General features: G+C 42.8%; 1 long non-coding RNA gene across 1 annotated transcript; it reads left to right on the top strand.

Moving 5' to 3' along the window:
- The first annotated feature begins 13,780 nt into the window (after positions 1 to 13,780).
- Positions 13,781 to 15,915, top strand: LOC309537897. The gene is made up of 3 exons (XR_014222050.1): positions 13,781 to 14,172; positions 15,523 to 15,760; positions 15,813 to 15,915. It is a non-coding gene; the product is annotated as an uncharacterized lncRNA (long non-coding RNA).
- Positions 15,916 to 24,062: the final 8,147 nt, after the last annotated feature.

Here is a 24,062-nt window from a genome sequence, read left to right as displayed (position 1 = left end):
TCCTGGGAGACAGGGGCGATTGGCAGGCCCCCAGCTGGCTCCAGTCCACAGGCCAGCAGCCAGGCGAACTCCAGTTCTCAGAACAGCAGCAAAACTGCAACTCAAGCCTCAGAGACCTTTAGAGACTGAGCACGCAAGCCAGCAGAGGTAAGAACTCTTTGCAACAGAAGTAGCGGACAGAGGCATATGTAAGCATATTTACAAGCGTTTATTCAGCATTAGAACAAAGGAAAAACATGTCTGCTTCCCTTCGTGTCCAAGCAAAAAGCACAGGCAAAAGCTATATACAACGGAAGTTCCCAGCAGACTGTGCTGGAAGTAAACAGACATGTGACATACAACAACTCCACATGCATGTTCTAAAGGTGGAATGGAACTATATCCTAACACATCTAGCTCTGTACTGTCTGCATTGACTGGCAGTGACTCTCCAAGATTTCAGACAGGAAGTCTCTCGATCTGTGAAAGGATTTCTGTGCTGGGATGGTGCTACAAATGGGTTCTTGAACCAAAGGGTGTCCAGGCACTGCATTCTCAAAGCCAGTGTTGGGCTATTCAGGGCTGCTAGCCAACCATGCAAGCAAACTGGGCAACAAACAAGTCAGCCAAAATTGTACGGGTGTGTCCTCCTCAGTTGTGCAAATGTCTTGGACAGAGAACAACTTTCTGTATTTTTCAATGAATTGTAGCAGCTCAACAGTTGGTTGGTTTGCCCGTCATCCTGACCTTGAGCTTTCTCATTGTCATTAGTGAAACACTTACAAAGCAGAGAAGTGACATTGAAGAGGAAAATTTTGCTACTCTGCATAGACCAAAGTGCAAGAGAGGAGGGCATGTGGACAAAATTTTAGTTCACCTAAGTGAAGTAAATTCCTTTAAAAAAATATTTTTTAAAAAACTGCACGCTGACCATGTGGCTCACTATTAAAAGGATACTTAAGATAAGGCAACAGAGTCGCGTGCTTATCACCTGATCTCTGTCTCCCTTCTGGGAGCTATAAAAATGTTGTGAAGCAGCCCTCTGGAAATCTGCAATGCTCTTTTAAAAACTTTTCCCGGTTGTCGTATCTGGAAACACATTTTCCTTTTCAAAGGACTCCTGCTATTCCTGATGGCTTCAGCAGCTGGCACTTTACGTAGCCCACAAGCCCCCACCCAAAGCCCTCACGGAAGTCACCAGAGACGTAGCCACCAAAAAGCTGTTCTTTGGGTGCCCCTTGATCAGAAATCCATCTGGAGCAATAAAAAGGCAAGTTTAAAGCTCCTGCGTTAGCAGAGCTGTTCGCTCATTGTCACAGCCCCACTGTCTTCCTTGCTTTCATGTGCTCCTGTTATAATGAGAGGAAAGTGACGCATCTCCCAATCTACCCGGCAACACAAAGATACCAGAGGGTGAATTTGTGAGTGGCTGGAGAATAGTCATTAGATGCCCAAGAGCCGCAATTTTTTGTTGTTGCTGTTCCATACCAGCACAAGGAGGAAGTTTGCAGGATGTTATGAACTTCCCGTTTTGGTGACCTGCTGAGGAATTGCATGTAAATATGTCTCCCGTTCACCACACCCCAGCGCCAAACTTTTGGCTCCCGTCTGTAGATTGTGGCTTTTAAGATTAATGTGTTTTTCAGCTAGAGCTAGACAGAAACATACTGTTTATTGCATTTTTAGGATGCAAGGTGTGTGTAAGATGATGTAAGTTCCCAGGAGCTTCTGACCGAACAAAGTGGGCATTTTATGTATCACTTGTTCCCAAAGAGCATCCCCCTTGCTCAATAACAACAACCCACCTCATTAAACAACCCACATCATCTGTGCAAACAAATCAGGATGAATGCTCAGTAATCCAATCTTTTGGAAGCATCCAGAGAGTCCTATGGCACCTTACAAGCTCATAGATTTATTATGGGATAACCTTTTGTGAGCTACATTCCCCTTTTTCACAGTTCTCAGAAAGGTATGCCATAATAAAAGTCCTCTTTAAATGTATGGTGTGTATGCAACTGAAATCTTTAAGTCTCCGCAAAACTCTGGCTGCATACACTCAGCATTTTATTCTAGAATCAATGACAACTACTATTTTTTATGCAGTCTGCACACAAACTAGACCTATTCTAAACAGCGTTTTTTGAGAAACTGGTTTCATTGCAACAATAAAAGCTCATGGTAAGTGCCGGATTTACATATAAGCTAAACAAGCTATAGCTTAGGGCCCCACTCTCTTGGGGGCCCAAAAAAAACTTAAAGAAAAAAACTGGATGTACATTTCCAAAATATAAAATAAAAAACAAATAAAATAAAACCTACATACAGCAACAGAGTTTTGTGTTGTGCAGGCTCCTATGATGTAAGTAATGGGCCCCACCTGCTAGCCTGCTCCCTAAAATATCACATATAAAGGGCCCCATTACCTTCAGTAGCTTAGGGCCTCATCAAACCTAAATCCAGCCCTGCTCATGGCATATTGTTTCTGCATAACCCTGTAGTGTGTCCATTTGAAAACGGATGTAGACAGTCCTCGCAATGGGGAGGTGTATCCACACCTGCCCATTGACATTGTACGTGGGGTATATGCCAAGAAGATCTGCAGAAGGGACATGGAAAAGAGTTAAGAGCCTCGGACAGGAGATCACCAGGTTGATGGACTAGATGGAATGGATAGAAAAGACTGACAGAACCCGAGACCAGGGTGAAGAGACGGTGGATGAAGATTGGAAGAAAGTTTAAAAAAAATATTTAGAGAAATATTGTAAAATTTATGAGTGTTAGAAAATGTTGGAATGAAACTATATGGCTTTAGTAGAAATGTTATAAGGAGTTATGTACAAATAAGTTTTAAGTTTTAAGGTTTTTTATGGTAAGATAAGGTTAAAATAAATTAAGACAATTAAATGACAGAAAATAGTGAAAGATGGAAAGGATTTGCTGAAATAATGAATAACTAGAATACAAAAAAGGGAGGTGTGAGGAGGTCGACGAAACAAGTTAATAAAAGACAAAGATATGGAAATATTGGATCTATTTTTAACTTTTTTGCTTTTGTTTTTGGTCTTGATGTATTGTGTGTTTTGTTCTTTTTTCTTTTTCTTTTTTTCTTTTTTATATGTATTGACTTGTATTGTTTAATCTCTTTTTCTCTTTTTTACACTTTTTTCTGTAATTTTAAACTTTCAATAAATATCATTTAAAAAAAAAAGATTTCTTTCTTCATTCACTCAGGGATATGCAGGTAGGAAAAGGCATGGATAACCTAATCAAGGTGAGGGTTTTAAACACATATCAAGTAACCCCACGCATCCTTGTGGACATCAAGAACTAGAATCAATCTAGATTGAAAGTAGCACATTGAGACCGAGCATGAACTATTCCAGGTTGAGAAAAACTATGTTTTTGTGCTACAGATGAGTTAGTGTGTACACGGCCTCCGTCATTGCAGAAGCCTCAGCTTCTTTGGGGGAACAGGAAGGTAATCACCCCTTGCTATCCCAAAGGCTCAAAAGACCTCCTGCTATCAGGAGCCCATCTCCTAACAATTTACTCCAATCAGTCCCCCTTTCTGTGCTGCTCTCCCTAACAGGGGAATGACCCCAGAAGGTATAACAACATCCTCTGTTTATAAAGCCCACAGTCTCACATTCCTGCTTCATGGATTCAAAGGAAAAGCAGCCTGGCATTTCCCATTTTAAAAACTTTTGGTGTTTCCCAAAGCTGCTATGGGCTCGATGAGAAATGGCTCCCCGAGGCAACATGCAAGCACAAAAGCACATGTAATTGAAACAATAAATTATTATCAGTGTCATGAGCCCTGCCAAGTGATGCTGTGGATTATGCCGTTTTAAGGCTGTGCTATTTTAACACGCTGACAGACAGCCTGGCAGAGATAGCAGAGTATTGTTCTTGTGAGTCTGTGTCTGTGGGGGAGCCGTGCAAAATCCGCTCTTTAAAATGATTCTGTGCCTTTTTAAAGGTCTAGCCTGTTAATGACTCCTAGCATTTCTCATAGATGCAGCGTAACCAGTTAGTCCATGAGTGGAGAACCTCCTTCAGCCAAAGGGCCACATTCCTTTCTGGACAACCACCTAAGGGCCACATGCCAATAATGGGTGGAGCCAGAGACAGGCTGGTTTCTACACAAAGTCACATACCTCTCTCAATCCTCCATCCAAACAAGCAAGAGACATTATCTACAGCAGTGTTTCCCAAACGTTTTTGGGCAACGGCACACCTGTTTACCGGAAAAAAATCTCGCGGCACACCACCATTAAAGCCCCGCCCCGTGACGTCAGCGCGCAGCGTCACGCCGGGAGGGACGCACAAAAGTGAACGTTTTTTCCCTTCCCCTTGCCGGGGTGGGAGGAGGCAGCAGAGCGAGGGACTGAGGGACGGCGGCAGCTGAGGCGGCGGCGGCTGTTGTGGTGGTGGCGGCGATAGCGGGCGGAGGAGGAGCCGTCGCTGGGAGTTGCTGCTGCTGCTGTTGCTGCTGCTGCCCGGACATGCCGGCCTCCTCCTCCTCCGCTGTCTCGCGCTCCTCCCTTTTGCGCGCGCTGCCCCGCCGCTCGGCACCACCACCGCGGAGCCGCCCCCGGCTCGACGCGGATCCTCGCCGCCCGACTCGCCCGCCTCCCTCCCACGGCACACCAGCCGGTGTCTCACGGCACACTAGTGTGCCGCGGAACACCGGTTGGGAAACACTGATCTACAGAATATCTGTCACGAATAACACCCCTTATTAAGCATTCTGGTTCAAATAAGTGATCCCATCTTGACAGAAAAATATACCCCTTGAGTAAATAAAACAATTCCAACCATGAAACAAGGAAAGTGTAAAAGCAATTAAAATCCATATTAAAAAAGCAATTTAAATTAATTCCAATATATAAACAATACAAACATTGAAAAACAATTCCATAGATAAAAGCAGTTAAAAATAGTTCCAGCGCCAGAAGCAGACAGGGATAGCTGTCAATTTTAAATCCTGTTGAAAACGGAAGGTCTTCAGTAGGTGCCAAAAATACAACAGACACAGTGCCTGCCTATTATGTAGTGGGAGGGAGTTCCAAAGGTTAGGTGCCACCACACTAAAGGCCTGATTCCTCTATTACATAGAACAGACCTTCTGATAATATGGTATATGAAGGAGACCCTCTCCTGCAGAGCACAATGACCAAATGGGTAAATAAGGGGTGAGATGATCTGTCAAGTATCTTGGTCCCAAGTTGTTTAGCGCTTTGTACACCAGTGCCTTTGAACTTGCCTCAGTAGCTAATTGGCAGCCAGTGCAATTCTTTCAGGAGTGGCATAAAATGTTGACAATTGTCTGCCACAATGAGCAGTTGCCCTGCTGCATTTTGCACGAGCTACAGCTTCGGGGCAAGCATCCAGGGCAGCCCCACATAGGGCGCATTGCAGTAACCCAGTCCGGAAGTCAGAAATGCATGGAGAACACAGAAGCCATAATGCCCACATTATGGTTTAGTTATCATCAGAAATCAAGCTTGCATTCAGCTTCTAACTTTGTCCCTCCTGCTCTGTCTTTGCACTGTTTTGGCTGACTCACTTCCTGATAGCTGTTCCTTAATCTGTGCCTTCCCTCTGGGCCACAATTTTATTTTGCCCCATCTGTTGTTCACATACACTGATACAGTTGTTGCATGCTCTTTAAAGGGGTATGGCTATGAGGGATTTGTCCTGAGGAGTGTGTGCACTCTAGAATTTACCACTACGTATACCACTGGTCAGCTGTGAGCCCTATAGCAATAGAGGAACATTCAGTTCCACTTCCAGCTATAAACCAGCAGTAAATTCCCAGGGTGGATAGCGCTTGAGAAATCCAGCATAAGCTTCTCTGACCGAACGGGGAGGGGGAATTTTGAGAATGTGGATTCCTTCCTAATTTATTCACTTCCCATTTTATAAGCTGCCTTTTTTTTCCAGATTCCAAGGGCTGTATGAAAAATGGCTGATCCATTCAATTCATTTTTAATTCTTAGGGTTTGTTTTCTTTAAAGGGGAGAGGGACGAAAAGATGGATTTGGGGCAAACCTTGGAAGGACCACATCACCACCACCACCCCAATCCAGATGCAAATGCCATAGAATAGCAGCCTTAAGCAATAACCCTGTTTGACAAAGCCTGTTCTGTCCCGACACTCTTCTCAAAAATTCTTGTGTGAAAGTCAGACCTGCCTGGGGGGTAAGTCTCCTCCGTACTTGGCCACTGAGAAGGATTTCTTTGTCTTCCAGTGAAACATGGGCATTTATTTTGGCAATGGGTAGGTTATAGATCTTGCACGCTAACTTGGGGGTGGGGGATAACTCGTTTGAGACGTTGCAGTACAAATGAGGTCTTGAGATGCCAGCAGGCTCCCAAAATATCAGCTGAAGGAGAGCGGCTTATTAAAACCTGCATGAACATGGCAGAGAGTGGCAAATGAGGCTTGTTTATCACAAATATCTTGCCAAGATATATGTGGGAAGGCAGAAAGAGGAATCATAGAATCATTCACTAATTGGCTGCGTAGTTTCTAAGGGAGTTTTTCCTCTCTGTGTTTGGTTGAATATTGACCTGCCCTTTTGGGGAGGTAAATTAACAAACCTCAGGGGCTCAACCCACTTGAATGAGTGCCCATTTGCTTGCCCAGTCCTGAAACTCCAGCTGCTGACCATATTAAGAGCTATGCCCACTCCTCAAAAAGGTCACTGTTGGACCAATGTCTTAGCTTGATCTTAGCCATGCAATTACACTACTGTGCCTTGTAAATTTTACCTTGCCTATCAATCTGATTTATTTTGGCAGAAATAGGGGTTTGAGTTTTTCATCTGGCAGTAAGGGCCAGGACACTCAGGGTCAGTGTTGCCCATGTACAACTCAGCAGAGAAGAGGATGGGGACCACACTAAAATCATTTAGCTCTGCCTGGCATTGGGTCTGTTGAACTCCCTGCCTTCCACCCCACCAATCCCAATAGATACCAAATACTATTTCTCAAACTATCCAGAGCTTCAAAGGCCAAACTGGGCCTGGAAACAAATAAGTTATGTAGACCAATACTTAGATTCGGGAGCACCTTATTGTGGCCAGGGTGGGCTTCAGTGCCCAGCAAGTGGAAGCTGAGGTAATGATGCTGGCAAATGAATATTTTTCTTCAATCTTCGGGATTTTATCAGGATGCCGTGTTTAGCTTTTGCTGGTGCACATTTGGGAAGATGTTCTCGTCAGCCAGGACAAATACACATACAACTGTCCAGAGCCTGGTCTCTGGGCTTCTCCCTGCCTGCGCAAATCCTGCTCTACATTCCCAGGGCATTCTGGGACAGGCATCTGATGCTTCAGGGTTTGGCAGCACCCGAGCCTGCTGGCGTCACCCTGGAGGCAGAGAAGCAGGAGGGGGTTTGTCAACATTCAAGGAGCTTATGCCAAAAAGTGCAAAGAAGTGGAAAGGGGTTACATCATACCCTGGCCTCCCTGAACCTTTTTTTTTTTTTTTTGTGGGAACAGAACGGCAGGAGTTTATATGAAAACCGTGCCCTCAAAACAGTAAATAAATAGAGACAAAGCAGAGCCTTTTAACAAGTCTGCTCTTATTGATCTCTTTGGGAATTCCACTCCTTAAACTGTTTCCATTGGCTCAGGCTCCAAGAGCTTTCATCCATGATGGAATAGCCAAAGAGGGGTTCTACTGCAACAGCTTCTCTGATTTCCACCCAATCAAATGTGTGCAACAATTGCATCAGCATACAACCCAAAATATCCTTAGAATACATGGTTTCCCCGGGGAGGGGGCGGAGCAGTGGCATGAAGCCCAAAGCAAAGGAGAAGCAAAACCAGGAGTGGACATCACATATAGATAAGGAGGTTAGGGAAAATCCCTCCTTGAAAGATCTTAGAAGCAGGCCCAAGATCTGCATCAGGTATAGTGGTGCGTTTCACTGCATCTTCTCCCAATGCTCACAATGGGTGAGGCCTCTTGCAGGAGTTCTGCTGCAGCAACAAACCTCCCCTGCTTGCCACCTTACCCAGTGGCTGCAACATCAGTGCTGGGTGGTCCCAGAGCCACTGGCCAGCCATTGTGCTCGTAAGTGAGCAAGCTTTCCTGGCAGTAGCAACCACTTTATATTAATCGTATTCTAAAACAGCTGTCCAGAGCAGTGCAGGGAGCAGGCTTGGGTATGGATAACATTGGTCATGATGGCTACATGGAACCTCCATGTTCAGAGGCAGTATACCTGCAAGTTGCTGGAATGTCAGACTTGGAGAGATTTTTTTGTATGATCCAGCAGGTCTCTTCTTTACCAGTTTCTGCAGCAAGCTAGAATGAATGCAATGAATGCTAAGCCCAGCTAGTAGAGCAACCCTCCAACAAAGAGAGGAAATGCAGCCACAAATATGATGCAAGTGCACTGGTGTTAGATACCACCTGTGGTTTGATTTAAGTGATTGCTCCTTAGTGAGTGCAGATATCAGTTAAAAATAGAATGACTACCACACTGTCTTCCAGTCCCCTTCAGATATTTCCTCTATACCTGCTTCCCAAATTGAGCACAAGCCCCCCTTATCTGATAAAGATACCTCACTCTTCACCCATCTGGAACAGGCATAACACAGTTTTTCAAAGATGGCAAAGGAACAAGAAGCACACAATGAAGCAGACTCATCAGCAAAGGTCTGCACTTTCTGTAGATCTGATGGTGTTAAATTGTGGGTGAACATATCAGACAACTCAGCGATTCTTCAAACAGCTCTTGTTTATTCACAGGCCAGAACAGAACTGAACTGAAGGGTTCAGTCAGCCTGCTTATATAGAGCTCCACTAGAATGCAACAGTAACCATTTTCTGTAACTATCCAATCACTGAACGTCACTTTCGATCCCTTATTTGCATATGTGGACCTGAACTATCTACAGTATCCCCCTGCTGGCCCAGGGTGACAACTTCAGTACATAACAGCATGGCATGCCAAAAAGTTTTTGAAGCCCAAACTTCTCAATGTGTGTTTTCTCACCACCCAGGAAACATGTTTTACCAAAGCTGCCATTGCTCCTTCAGTTTTGCCATGTGTCGCAGAAAGGGATTTAACACTGCAGTGTAGGATTTAAAACCACAACACATATCACCAGTTCCTGGATTTGGAGAAATAAATATGCAAATAAAAATGTCATTTTGCTGAGCAAATTTCATACATCTGGAACATAAAAAGTGCAAACTAGGGACAGAGCCCTCAGCGATTGCACCTATGAAACAGGTATAGTTAAAGCAAAGTGCGTAATGCTCGATGGAATGTGCCTCTTCACAGTTTCTCCTTTCAGAACTTGATTCTGGAGTCTCTCCAGTTCCTTATTAGAAGAGGACATTTAGGCCAAACGCTTGAACAGGCCCAGCATTCTGACTCCCCATGAGCTGAGAAAGAGAGACTCGTTCCAGATGTTTGGGCCAGTGTAGGAACCCTAAGCCCTCTCCAATTACCCCAGCAGGGCGGGAAGGAAAAAGCCCTTCAGTGGAATCCAGCACAAAATGCATCCCTTCCATGCTGGGCAAAGGTTCGGAAACCCCAGGCGTTCTGGAAATAAGGTCTAAGAATGGGCTTTTTCAGCTCTTGGGCTACGGAGATAGTTGTTCATTCCAAAAAATTAAAGTGTGGAGGGGAACAAGGTTTCCTTCCAAGGTGGGGGGGGGCTGCTGTCACACAGACAGCCTTGTAAGTTTTACACACACACACACACACACACACACACTTAACCAGGCTTTTTATATACGTACACAGCATACAGAATGGAATATCAGAAGCTGCCTTACACCATAGAATCATAGAATCATAGAGTTGGAATAGACCACAAGGGCCATCGAGTCCAACCCCCTGCCAAGCAGGAAACACCATCAGAGCACTCCTGACATATGGTTGTCAAGCCTCTGCTTAAAGACCTCCAAAGTAGGAGACTCCACCACACTCCTTGGCAGCAAATTCCACTGTCGAACAGCTCTTACTGTCAGGAAGTTCTTCCTAATGTTTAGGTGGAATCTTCTTTCTTGTAGTTTGGATCCATTGCTCCGTGTCCGCTTCTCTGGAGCAGCAGAAAACAACCTTTCTCCCTCCTCTATATGACATCCTTTTATATATTTGAACATGGCTATCATATCACCCCTTAACCTCCTCTTCTCCAGGCTAAACATGCCCAGCTCCCTTAGCCATTCCTCATAAGGCATCGTTTCCAGGACTTTGACCATTTTGGTTGCCCTCCTCTGGACACGTTCCAGTTTGTCAGTGTCCTTCTTGAATTGTGGTGCCCAGAACTGGACACAGTACTCCAGGTGTGGTCTGACCAGAGCAGAATACAGTGGCACTATTACTTCCCTTGATCTAGATGCTATACTCCTATTGATGCAGCCCAGAATTGCATTGGCTTTTTTAGCTGCCGCGTCACACTGTTGGCTCATGTCAAGTTTGTGGTCAACCAAGACTCCTAGATCCTTTTCACATGTACTGCTCTCAAGCCAGGTGTCACCCATCTTGTATTTGTGCCTCTCATATTTTTTTTTGCCCACGTGCAATACTTTACATTTCTCCCTGTTAAAATTCATCTTGTTTGTTTTGGCCCAGTTCTCTAATCTGTCAAGGTCGTTTTGAAGTGTGATCCTGTCCTCTGGGGTGTTAGCCACCCCTCCCAGTTTGGTGTCATCTGCAAATTTGATCAGGATGCCCTTGAGTCCATCATCCAAGTCGTTGATAAAGATGTTGAATAAGACCGGGCCCAAGACAGAACCCTGTGGCACCCCACTAGTCACTCTTCTCCAGGATGAAGAGGAACCATTGATGAGCACCCTTTGGGTTCGGTCAGTCAGCCAGTTACAAATCCACTGAGTGGTAGCATAGTCAAGACCGCATTTTACCAGCTTCTTTACAAGAATATCATGGGGCACCTTGTTGAATGCCTTGCTGAAATCAAGGTAGGCTACATCCACTGCGTTCCCTTCATCTACCAGGCTTGTAATTCTGTCAAAAAATGAGATCAGGTTAGTCTGACATGACCATGTCAGAGCATTTGTCCTTCTAGCCCAGTATTATATCTCATCCTTGCTCCCAGGAGCTCAAGACTTTTCTGCTGCTCCAGGGGGTAGGACAAGAACCAATGGATTCAATTTACAAGAAAAGAGATTATGACAAAACATTTGGAACTTTCTGGTGCCGTTTAACAGCAGCACCGACCACTTCAGAAGATGGTGAGCACTCCTTCATTGGAGGTTTGTAAACAGTGTTTGGATGGCCATCTGTCGGGGATTCTTTAGCTGTGATTTCTGCATTGCAAGGGGTTGTACTAATTTTCCCTTGGGATCCCTTCTATGAGCCTATGACTGGATGTGGGTTACCTTTACCCTATACAAATGTTTTCACACTTTGGCTAGAGAGGAATTAGGAATGGTTTAAGGACTCCAACTGGTGTGAAGCTGGTTTGAGAAATACTACTGCATCAAAACAGTTGCATTTTATAACAAAATACAGGGTATGCATGCATTTTAGAAAACGCTGGACAAAGGTGGATTTAAAAAACAGCACTGGAAATGCTGTGAGTATTCAGTAAACAGGAGTCCTACCACCTCCTCCTCCACCTCCTCCTGACCTTCTAGCCATCTCTTGTTATTGCGTTACACTGACACCTACTGGAAAAGTAAGGGCCCCAAATCCTGCACCACTTCTGCTGCCACTTGTTGCTTCCAGGAAGCCTGTTTGTTCACGCAACCTGCGTAGTCTCTTAGAGAGAGAGAAGGCATATTCTTGGATGTGGCCCAAATTCAAGGTATCAAAGAACACAGAAGAAGTTCTCTCCAACAGGCCGGCCTCAGTGTTAGGGGGAGGTGAAATAAAAACAGACAGAGTGGCATTCTGCATCTCTCCACCTCTTACTAATTTGTGTGTTGGCCTTGATGCAACAAGTGTGGCCTTTGGTGGGAAAGAGGCAGGATGTCAGTCCTAAGAGCTGGCTGGGAGAAACAGATCACCCGAAAGGGACCCGTCTGTCAGGATTAATTAAAGGCGCCTTTGAGAAGCAGCCAGCACCAAGTTGGAAAAAGATGTGGACTCGAGGGGACGGGTTGCCTCAACTCCAGTCCTTGAAGCAAAGGCCATTTTTACAGATTTTCAACCTTCCCCCAATGTGGCAGTTATCCAACCAGTGGTGTTTTTTGTTTGTTTGTTTGTTTGTTTGTTTTTTGAAAAAAAATGTGTATTTTAAGAGAAAGTGTGCATCATTATATTAGGAGAAATTGCTTGCAAAAATGTGTACGTTAGTCAAAACTGTAAACAAACATGTAAGAAAATTGCACTAAAATGCTGGATAATTTTCAGGAGAAATGTGAATAACTGGATTTCAACCCAGAAAACTGAGAAACAGAGAGAAGTGAAATTGACAGAGCCTTCCATCCTTCTAGCTGCAATCCACATTTTCTCATTGTTTATTATTATTATTATTTATTAAATTTATACACTGCCTTATGCCTGGAGGTCTCAGGGTAGTTCCCATCACCCATCTCATGGGGTCCCTGGCTCTTTTACTTGGAAAACACTGACACCCTTCTTTATTGATTGGATTGATCTACAGTCATCTTTTTGTGCTGGCCTGTAATGTCACTACCCATTCCTCTGGTGTCAAGGAGGCACATTCTGCAGGAAGATGATGGCCATAAAACCTTCTCATCTCCATCAGCTGAAAAGCACACGAGGGCAGATCTCTTGTTGGAATCGAAGTGTCTATGTTTCTCTATTAGCTCTGCTGTGTGTCAGGGAGTCTTGGATCAAACCATCCCCTTACTGTTATATAATACTCATGCAGCCTGAAAATATAGCCTGGGTTCCACACTATGGCTTTTTGGAGAAAGGCATCTGTGCCACGGTATTCCGAGACTAACATAATAGGTGTGAGGTAGAACCTGAAGCCAACTCTTTCTCCAGTAAGAAGACAGGCAGGTGGGGGCTGGCTGAGAGCAGGCTGAAGTTGGTGAGGCAGTACATCTGAGACTGCTTCTCCAGTGCTGGATATAGGGCAGTGTGGGTTGTTCCCACCCACCCCCACAAGACGCTGAGCTAACGGGGCACAAAACTGAGAAGATCCATAATTCAGAAGATCCGTTTGGGGGTGCCAAATTTTGTCCTTGCACAGGGCGCCGTATTATGAAAGATTACCAAAGTCCGACCCTGGCATCTCCCATCATTCCTGACCACTGGCCATGCTGATGGGACTTGTAAGTCCGGTAAGATCCAAGGGAAGCCACCCCTGCAATAAAGCCAAAGAAAACAGAATTCTCTAGAAAACCAAATCAATGACATCACTTCCTCCACACAAAGAGACATTTTTAGCAGCTATCTTGTATTTATGGTGTGTATGCCGTGAGGACAGTTAATTCCCTAGCTCTGCAAACAGTTTCCACCTCATTGCATTCCTCTGGGGCCTTCTGTGGTTCTTTAGACTACAGCTTGACTTGTTGGGGACATGGTGTTGTTTTCTTTATAAGCGGTGGGGGAGAACCCTCCCTGTTGCAAGCATAAACCTACCATTATTTTGCAAGGGTTACTAAAGATGTCAAAAAATGGAACAGGGTTTTCCCCCTCCCAAGAGCTGCTTGTCTGGTGGGTAAGGAGACAGAGAGGCTTTGGAATATACCTTTGCACCAAGACTGTGGTTTCTTTGCCTGTTTCTGTGTATTTTACGCAGCTGGAAATGCTGGAACAAATGGATTTGCTCCTGGTTTTCCAAGAGACATTCCTGCAAAATTGGTTTGTCACATACTGTTGGGGGCTGGTTCTTGAGCAGGGATGGGAAACCTGTGACCAAAATAGAGAATTTGCATTTGGGACTTTTTACTTCAGAGAAATGGCAAGTAAGAGATGACATTATAGAAGTTTATTAAATTAGGCATCACGTGGAGAAAAAGTGGATAAAGAAAAGCTTTTCTTCCTCCTTCTAGAACTTGTGGAAATCCAGTGAAACTGAACGCTGGAAGATTCAAGACAGGTAAAAGAAAGGACTTCTTCACGTAGTGCACAGTTAAACTATGGAACTCACTCCCACTGGAGGCAGTGAAGTCTATGAACTCTGATGGCCTTAAAAGAGGATTTAAACAGATTCGTTGAAGTAAGGGCTATCAATCACTGCTAGCCATGATTGCTATGCTCTATTTCCAAGATTGGAGGTAATTGTGTGTGTTTGTGTGTGTGTACACACAAATACTAACCATGGTGCCATACAACCTGGCCACTCCTCAATGTCTTGCAAATTCAGATGCCCCACCTCCTTACTTACCTTTTGCCCCATGCTTTCTAGGCACAGGCCTGCACTCTTCCGGGCTGTGTCTGAGCATTACTTTTGGGGTTGCCCCCCCCCCACTGCTTTCCCCAGGAAAACCTGATCTTTAGTGCTGAATTGGACCAAATGGCAATTCGGATTTCCCATGGATTATTTGATCCAATTTAGTGGTAAAGAGTGGGTTTTCACTGGAGGCAGGGAGTGCAAGGCAAAAAACAAAAACAAAACCTGCTCAGATACAGGCCTGGAAAGCAGAGACCTGTGCCTAGAAATGTGGAGCAAAAGTACGTGTGGATGTGGCCTTAATTTCCCCTTCTGCTGCTTTCTCAGCAACCCTTTCTTTCCCAATATGTTTTTGCCCCATCTGGGCATTTAGCAAGAGGTACACCCAAGAAACGCGGGTGGTGCTGTGGGTTAAACCACAGAGCCCAGGACTTGCCAATCAGAAGGTCGGCGGTTTGAATACCCGCAAGGGGGTAAGCTCCCGTTGCTCAGTCCCTGCTCCTGCCAACCTAGCAGTTCGAAAGCACGTCAAAGTGCAAGTAGATAAATAGATACCGCTCCGGCGGGAAGGTAAACGGTGTTTCCGTGTGCTGCTCTGGTTCGCCAGAAGCAGCTTAGTCATGCTGGCCACATGACCCAGAAGCTGTACACTGGCTCCCTTGGCCAATAAAGCGAGATGAGCACTGCAACCCCAGAGTCGGTCACGACTGGACCTAATGGTCAGGGGTCCCTTTACCTTTTACCTTGCACCCAAGAAAAACTACCCAAGGGAAGGCTTAACCCTCCCCCTCCTCCCTTAATCTGTACTTGTGGTCTGTATTTCAGACTATTTTATACTTTAGGCGTTGTTTTCACTAGACACCAATTAGATACGTCAGTTTGAAGCAGTGTATTATTGCTGTTTTTAGTTGTGGCTCCCATCTGCGTAATTCTCTTCCTGGTGAGATCTACCAGGTGCTTCATTGACCTCTTTTTCAGCACCAGATAAAAACATGGCCTTTCCCCCCCAAGACTGAGCTGATTCTGTTCTATTGTTAGTTTACTGCCAAAGTTTCCTATGGCTGTTGGGGGGGGGTGTTTCTCATATGTTGTATGAAAATCTTAATGTTCCATATAATGTTCCATTAATGTTCCATTTTCTTTTTTCTATGGTTCATTTGTGGTTGGTATTTTTAAATGTAAGTCACTTGGTTAGGTTAGAAATGACTAATAAGTTTATTATTCTATCTTCCAGAGAGGAAACTCTGATCTAACATAGCGTTCTACTCTCCCCTCAATGGCAAGCCAGATGCCTTCAGAAAGGGACCGGCAATGCATTGAACCAACACACCTGTCCTCTTGTTGCTCCCCAGTAGCTGATATTTGGGGGTATACTTCCTCTGAACATGGAAGTACTATAGAACCAACATGAGCCTAATAACCACATGAGCCCTACAAATGCTGAACACATGGATCCAAATTTGGAAAGGTGGGTGGAAGGGGAGCAGTATTCATATTGTGCCTCCAGAGAGAAACCTCCTGTAGAAATTTGAACTGATGATAAAACCTTTCACAGGAGCCTGACACATCACATTCTGAGGGCCTCCACTGTTTAATCCAGAAGTTTGGGAAACACCAAAGTAGTGGCCTAATGGCTGCAGTTTTGCGTTATGTCCATCAGAGGGAGTCAGTCTCTAGGAAATTGATGAGCATGTCGGTGGTGTTTAAAACCACGAATGTGTTTTCTTGTTGCATGCAAGCAAAGCATTTTTTTTACCCTCACTGTAAGAAGCCAGCTTGTAAAAGACTGACATGTGTCAGAATTTTAGTGCATTTTCCCCTAATCAACACAATTTTATTGACTGCTTTCACTAATACATGCATTTATATGCAAACTTTACCCTAAAATATCAATTTTTGTACACATTGCTCTGCTGTAGAACTGCATTGCAAAATTCAGAAAAGTGTGAACTTTGAAGGATGGCTGTATTTTGGTTCACATATTGTTTCAGAAAACATGAATTGGGCAAGTTTGCCTTTAAATGCAAACTGAATTGAATTTTTCCCCTGTTGGTGTATTTGAATATAACTAGATAAATGAACCAAATTATTAGATCCTGTGTTACAAATCTAGAAGCTGCTGCACCAGCGAAAAACGGTTGTAGAATTATATGATAGTCTGTACAAGATGATGGCAACAGCATTTTAATTTTTTTTAACCACCAACTCTGGTTTTGAGTTCATGGTCATACAGCTCTGTGAACTTCTTTTGCTGATGCAGCGGCTTCTAGGCTGAGCAACTGCACACATTTCCAAGAAGCGTTGTGCAATAATAACTTACTTATTTTTCTTTCATAAAATTTATATACAACTTGATTGTGTAAAAAAAAAACCACCCCAGAAATAACCCTGAAAGTGGTTACAAAAAGAATAAAACAATGAAATTATAAAAAAGGAACTCCTTTTTCACTTCTTAACGGCAGCCAGGGCAGCTGTAGCAAGATTTTGGAAAACCTTTAGTTTGGCTAATTTAGATTATTGGTCTGGCAGATAGCATTGGTTGAGAAAATTTCTCATAGATTTAACTTTTCTAGGTGTTTTTTTAAAATAAAAAAGACCAGTTCTCTGCAACATGGTTTGATTTCATCTCATTTACAAACAAAGAGTCACACAGACACAAGTTCCCTGCAGCTTATACTAAAATATGGACTGCATAAACCGTAGTAAGCAAGGCTTCTTATTTTATTTTATTTTTATTCTTACTTCATCTTTATTTTAAAGTGAACAGAATGCCAAAGCACAGGAGTCAATGTAATTATTTGAAACACCATTTATTTAACAAAACAGTGCACTGTTTATGTACTTACTTCCAAATACATCTAAATACCTGCTCATATATTGAAGATTCTGCTATAACTCAATGATGTGGTTATAAATAGATTTGCTTTTCTTTCCTTTTTTCTCCTCTGTAAGTTTTTTCTTCTCTCTGTTATTCTAAAGTTCAATAAAAAATATTATTTGGAGGTGAGACACAGTATAAACTAGATTAAAAACAATTTGAACTATTCAAAAATAATTAAAATCAAGGATAAACTAAAAACCAGATTAAAACACAAGTCAACATTCTACATGTCTGGATAGGTTTGCCTAAACAAAAATGTCTTTAGCAGACACTGAAAATGCAACAAGTTATGCAGCACCTATATAGCTTTTCTTTTAAATGATATAGCTTCTTATATTTTTTTCTATTTTTCTTTTCAAATACAATTAAACAACACTTTAATCATCATTTTCTTAATAAACAAGATTTTTGTATTTAGTCATCAGACTACCACAAGCAAGAGTTTAGCAAAGGGAACGACATACAGTATCTGCATAAAGTAACATGAGGTAGCTTCTGTAGAAATTACTTCAGGCCCAGATAAAACTATATACAACATAAACCTAAAATTCTGAATTTTACTGGCAGATTACAACATTCCCCTTTTAGAAATCTTTTCCTTATTTTGATAGAAGTCACAATAAAAAAGCAAAATGAATTTATTCAAAACCTGAATGAACTCTGAAAAACCTAAATAAATAATAGCACAAACTTCAAATAAACAAGAACATAAACATGAGCAACACCATAAAAATGACAATTAATAATTTCCCCCATTATGTGGGTCTTCATTTCAAAATTTCAGACAAATTTCCCAAAGAATCTGCTCTGAATGATATAGACTTTAGAGTGATTTTTTCAGAGCTTGTTTTGAATACACTGAGTGTATTCAAGTTGGGGTATATTCGTATTAGTAGTTTGAAACACAACATGGTCCTATCATAGGAGTGGAGTGCGTATTCACCTGATGTACATTAACTTTTTGGTTTCCCCACCCCTGGAACTCCTATTCATTTTTGTCATCTGCGCCTCCATGACAAATGTTAGAGTATCTTAAAATTAACACTTACTCCACATTCAGTTTTCTGATCAGATTGAAGCTGGCTTTTTTGTTTGTTTATAGCATTTGTACGCCATTTTTGAATCAAATCGACTCCCAGAGTCGATTTGATTCCTGTCCACAGACTTTTCATCTTAAAAAAACCTAATACAGCCCACAAGAAAAAGGGGGCAGGGAGGGAAGGCAGAGGAAATCAAACTCAGGCTACAATTCTTAAACAGCTGGAGAAAAAACACCTCAAACATCTGTATTTGTCAAGAAACTCTCGTTTTCAACCACAGGATCAATAGGAGTTGTGGCTGATACTGTGAATTTGCAGCTTCAAAAAGTGGGAGCACAAATGATTAGAGTAAGTGCTAGCGTGTACATACACCTAGTTGAACTTAGCTCCCACTGAAGGCAACGTAAAGTGAAGTCATGACTTATTTCACTAAAAGAGATGTTAGATTATATTAATTTGGACTGAGGGCCAGCCCTACCATTGGGCAAACTTATATGGGGGAAGGCAATTCTTTAACAAATTCCCTTTTCATAGATAGTACAGTGGTGCCTCGCAAGACGAAAAGAATCCGTTCTGTGATTCTCTTCGTCTAGCGGTTTTTTCGTCTTGCGAAGCAAGCCCATTGACAGATTAGCGGATTAGCGCTATTAGCGGCTTTTAGCGGCTTTTAGTGGCTTATCAGCTTATCAGATCAGCTGATAAGCGGCTTAGCGGCTTAGAAAGGGGGGGGGAGGGAAAAAAACCACAGGAACTCGCAAGACATTTTCGTCTTGCGAAGCAAGCCCATAGGAGATTCGTTTTGCGAAGCACCTCCAAAACGGAAAACTCTTTCGTCTAGCGAGTTTTCCGTCTTGCGAGGCATTCGTCTTGCGGGGCACCACTGTAATACAGAATTAGTGATGGGCAAATCTGTCAATTTTAAGTTCTGCCTGTTTCTCATTTTTTCCAATGTTAAGTCTGGTTCTCCACATTTCTACATGTGTGTGTGTTTATAACGTCCTCACGGAAATTCATGTGAGTGAACAAATTGTTAACAGGAAGACATATAGACATCCCACAAGCAAATCTGGATGAACGCTCAATGTTGTATAACCTCCCCACAAACAAATCAGAATGAATGCTCAGTAAAGTCTGGCTACAGTCTAACCTCTGCATACGTTTTCTGCAAGCCAAGCAGGATGAATGCTTAATAAACACATCGTCCGGAGGAGCCATGAAACCCTGGAAAGGTGCTGCCCATCAGCATGGACAATGCAATGCTAGGTGGGACCAATGGTCTGACTCAGTATAAGGAAGCCTCTTATACATTCCTAGATATATATTCCTTAAGCGCAATGAACCAACACACAAGCCCTGTATTTTGGATTTTCTATGTTGTATTTTAATGTCTTAAGTGGCTCAAATATTAGATTTCCCCACCAGAAAAATGTGGGGTGGGGGGATTAGCATGTGTTAATTAAAGAATTAAGCTGAATATTTAAGGAAGTCAGAAAACCCTGAAGCCTGGAAATCGCACTGTCAGTATAATGCCCTGATTTACAGGAAAAGGCTGTGTTTCTGTTTTCGACTTACCATTTGCTAATGCCCCAATCCTAAATATACACATGAAAGTAAATGCCAATCGAGATCCCTAGAACCTTATTTCAAATAAATTAGCAGAAGCAAGATGTTAATAGTATGTCCCATATATCTCTACTCAAAAGTATTTCCCCTGAAATTCCATGAAGCTTGTTCCCAGGCAGGGATAGGGGAGAAATTCTATTTAGTTTGCATTTAAAGGTGAACTGACCTAATTCACACTTTCAGAAACACAGCCATCTTTTGGAAGTGGCACTCTTCTGAATTTTGCAGTGCAGTTCTCCTGCTAAGGAATGTGAACCAAATTGCAAATGCTAAGGCAACATCTGCACGAAAATGCATATGTTGGTGAAAATAACATAGCAAAATGCCTTGAATTAAGATTATCCTTGGGGGGGTGTATTAGTTAAAATTGCATGCAAAACATTAAATAAGGAGAAATCTGCACCCAAATGCTGGTGAATTTTCACAAGGGCTTTTTTTAAAAAGCAGCAAAGCAATATGGAAATGTGGAGAATGGAATTTAACGTTGGGGGAAAATGAGACAATGAGAGAAAATGAAATGGACAGACTTCCAAGTGAATGATTATAGGATTGCAGCCTAGTGGTTTGCATGGGCTCAATCCCGGATTGCCCTGTAATGGTTTGGTTGCTTGTCAGGAGCCCACACTCAGGCAAGGGGCCAGCTGCCAAGAGCCCGTCCCAGACCTGCTTCTCCCATTTCACCATTGCAACCTGCTTGTTCAGCTGCCTCTCACTCTGTAGTGTAGTATGGAAACATAGCCTCTGGCCCTAGAGCCTATGGACCTGACAGTGCTCAACTGAAATCAAAGTCAATATATCATTTGGGGAAGGGTTGTAACTCAGTGGCAGAGCACCTGCTTCGCATTGCAGAAGGTCTTAGGTTCAATCCTCAGCATCTCCAGATAACACTGGAAGAAATGTCACCTGCCTAAAATCTTGGAAGGAGCCGCTGCCAGTCAGTGCGGACAATACAGAATTAGATGTACCAATGGTCTGCCTCACTATAAGACAGCTTCATATGCTCTTATGTTTCAACACATATCTTTTAATGCAACTCAAATTAGTGTATTTAGTTAGAGTCGGTGGGCTAACACCATATTAACCGTAACAGGGATTACATGCATCACATTTCCACATAAATTGAGAAAGATGATTGTTACATAACAAAAAGCAGGAGAGAGTCTCCTTCTCAGTGTGGTTAGAGGTTCTTGCAGTCTTCTGGTTTTGAAGCACAGCATCTCTCAGAAAGAGGAAATGGTTTGGAGACAATTTATAAAGTATCTCAAAATAAATTAAAGCAGACAGGGGTCAAGTTCTCAGCAAGGTGGTCAGCCAGAAACTGATTTGCACCCTATAGGTGGGCAGCACCTAGAGCTGATAACACCTCCGTGCCAGAAATAAACAAATAATTAAATATCCCATCACACAGAGAACTGTGTTCACTTTCAGATGGCCCATTTAATTACCATTAATCCTGGGTTTTTTGCACAGCTATTTGCAAGGAGCTGAGACAATGTTGGCTCTTAATTGTGCGTCCATTCTAATTGGATTGAGGGAGGTTAGACAATGTTACGTTGTCAAGCAAGTGTCCGTCCCATGCTTTCCAGTGCATTTTCACATCACTTTCCTTGTCACAAAAAAAGAAAAATAAGAAGTCCAGGTGCTTTTGGAAGTGTGTTTCTTGTGCAAGACTTGAATGATGCCACGTGAATCTAGCCAGTATGTAACTGAGTCCCACCTGAAGACAGAGACAGTTTGGAAGCATCCTGTATGTCAGAAATGTTCTACTATACCATTTCCTCTGGCATCTAAGTTTCTTCGTGAAAGGATTTGAATTTTATTTTTTGTATGAAAGAGCTTTCTGCCAGCTGAGTCAACCACCTAGGATGTTCTTCACAGATGATAGTCCTTTGCTTGAAGCTGTCCTCTATTGAAAGTTTGAAGGGGCTTCCCACTGGGCAGCAGTCTGAGCAGGTCTTCTGGGTGCTGCTCTAGAAAATCTGCTCATTGAGCATTCATCCTGATTTACTTGCACAAACCTTATGCAGAGGTTACATTATATCTGGTCCTTTTTTTAGCATTTGCTCTGATTTCTTTGCCTTCATCCTGATTTGTTTGCATCTATATATACAATCATTCATTCATCTCCTACTTTTCATGACTACAGAAATTCCATTTCTTGAAACAGACAAAAGTGGATTTGTTACACTAGAACAACAGGGCGCATTTACCTCCTCTAATTTCTTAAAGCTCAATTTCCAGTACGCTCTTGATTCCCTCCCACAAAATACTGAGAGTCTGGAGGCAGGCTGGATCAGAAAGGCTTTTCTTATGAACAGCAGCTACTTTCCCAGACAGCCAAAGCTGGCCAATAGGGGAAGCGACCATCAGCCTGTCATGCAAAAAGCATCAGCAGCAAAAAGCGTTTTCACAGCCCAGCTCTTTCTAGTCTGTTCATGCAAATGAAGGGAGAGCAAGTGCATCCGGCAAAAAGACCCCTTGTAAACACAAACACAATTTTTCCTAAATGAGAGAAATGAGGCCGCCACCACAATGACCTGTGAAAAATAACTCCACTCCTTTTAGCTCAGCATTTGCATGGGTGCATGATGCGCCCTGCCCTCTTCTTGCTCCTTTGATGTGCTTCTAATTATGTTTGTTGTAGTAGTAGTAGATTAATTAAAATGCTGTTTGCATGCCCAAATGGCTTCCAAGTGGCTTACAACTATGTTGTTGTTTAGTTGTTTAGTCGTGTCTGACTCTTCGTGGCCCCATGGACCAGAGCACGCCAGACACTCCTGTCTTCCACTGCCTCCCCCAGTTTGGTCAAACTCATGTTCATAGCATCGAGAACACTATCCAGCCATCTCGTCCTCTGTCGTCCCCTTCTCCTTGTGCCCTCCATCTTTCCCAACATCAGGGTCTTTTCCAGGGAGTCGCCTCTTCTCATGAGGTGGCCAAAGTATTGGAGCCTCAGCTTCACGATCTGTCCTTCCAGTGAGCACTCAGGGCTGATTTCTTTAAGAATGGATAGGTTGAATCTTCTTGCAGTCCATGGGACTCTCAAGAGTCTCCTCCAGCACCATAATTCAAAAGCATCAATTCTTCAGCGGTCAGCCTTCTTTATGGTCCAGCTCTCACTTCCATACATCACTACTGGGAAAACCATGGCTTTAACTATATGGACCTTTGTTGGCAAGGTGATGTCTCTGCTTACAACTATAAAACAACACATAATTAAAACACACAATAACACTACCATTGGGCACTAATAATGTGTAATTAAAATATGCATGACAGTTAAAAAGAAAAACAGTTAAAGCAATAACATCAGAAGTTATCTTCCGTACTATCGAACTGTTCAGTATTATTGGATTGTTGATTAGGCAGGTAAGAGATGGGAAGCCCTTTTTACCAAGAAAAGAAAATGTAATCTTGTTACTAGAAATGGGACCTGCAACACAAGGTTGCAGCCTGTCGTGCCCCTGTCCCAGGTTCCACAAAGTGCTCTATTCCAGGATACTCCAGTCCATTTCCCCTCCCCACTGCTGTTTTCTGTTCCCACCCCATACATCAGTCAGCATTCATACTTGGTCCTCATTCTTGGATGACCCTTTGGCAACCTTCTGGTTTCACTTAAGCAAACTGATACCTCTCTCTTGGGCATGAAGGATGCAACTTTGGCTCCATAACAATTTGGAAGGAAGGTCTGTCACTGGTAGAGCATGTGCTGCACATGTAGAAAGTCCCTGATTCAATCCCTGGCATCTCCAGGTAGGAAAATTCCAACAAGGATGAAAGCAGGAGTGGAAATCACTGATGCTCACTTATTCGTCCCATATCCAGAAAGGAAATACTTCCAGCAGATACAATTGATATTCAGTGTTGTTGTTGTTGCTTTCAGTCTGCAAACAATAACATAATGACAATGTTGCTACATAATGCAGTTGATTACATAACCTATTATGTAAATTACATAATCTTGCCACAGCCAACAGTGAGATGAATAATGTTGATTTTGACAGAAAGCAAACTGCAGCTGAACAAAAGCAGTGCAGCATGCAGCAAATACATCAACACAGTATGGACAAAATATGCTATTAAACTCATAACAAGAATTGAATTAAAAGGGTTTGAAATAGTAAAGTAACCCATTGCACTATTTTAAATTAACCAGACAGGCGGCTAATAATACTTATTCTTTGAGCATCATTTATCTCTAAGGCAACCAGTTTATGACAAGCCTTCATG

The sequence above is a fragment of the Podarcis vaucheri genome (assembly GCF_965113315.1).
Source record: "Podarcis vaucheri genome assembly, chromosome: 7".
NCBI classification, from domain to species: Eukaryota; Metazoa; Chordata; class Lepidosauria; order Squamata; family Lacertidae; genus Podarcis; species Podarcis vaucheri.
Note: the sequence above shows the minus strand (reverse complement) of the source record. Positions and strands in the feature narration are given on the sequence as shown.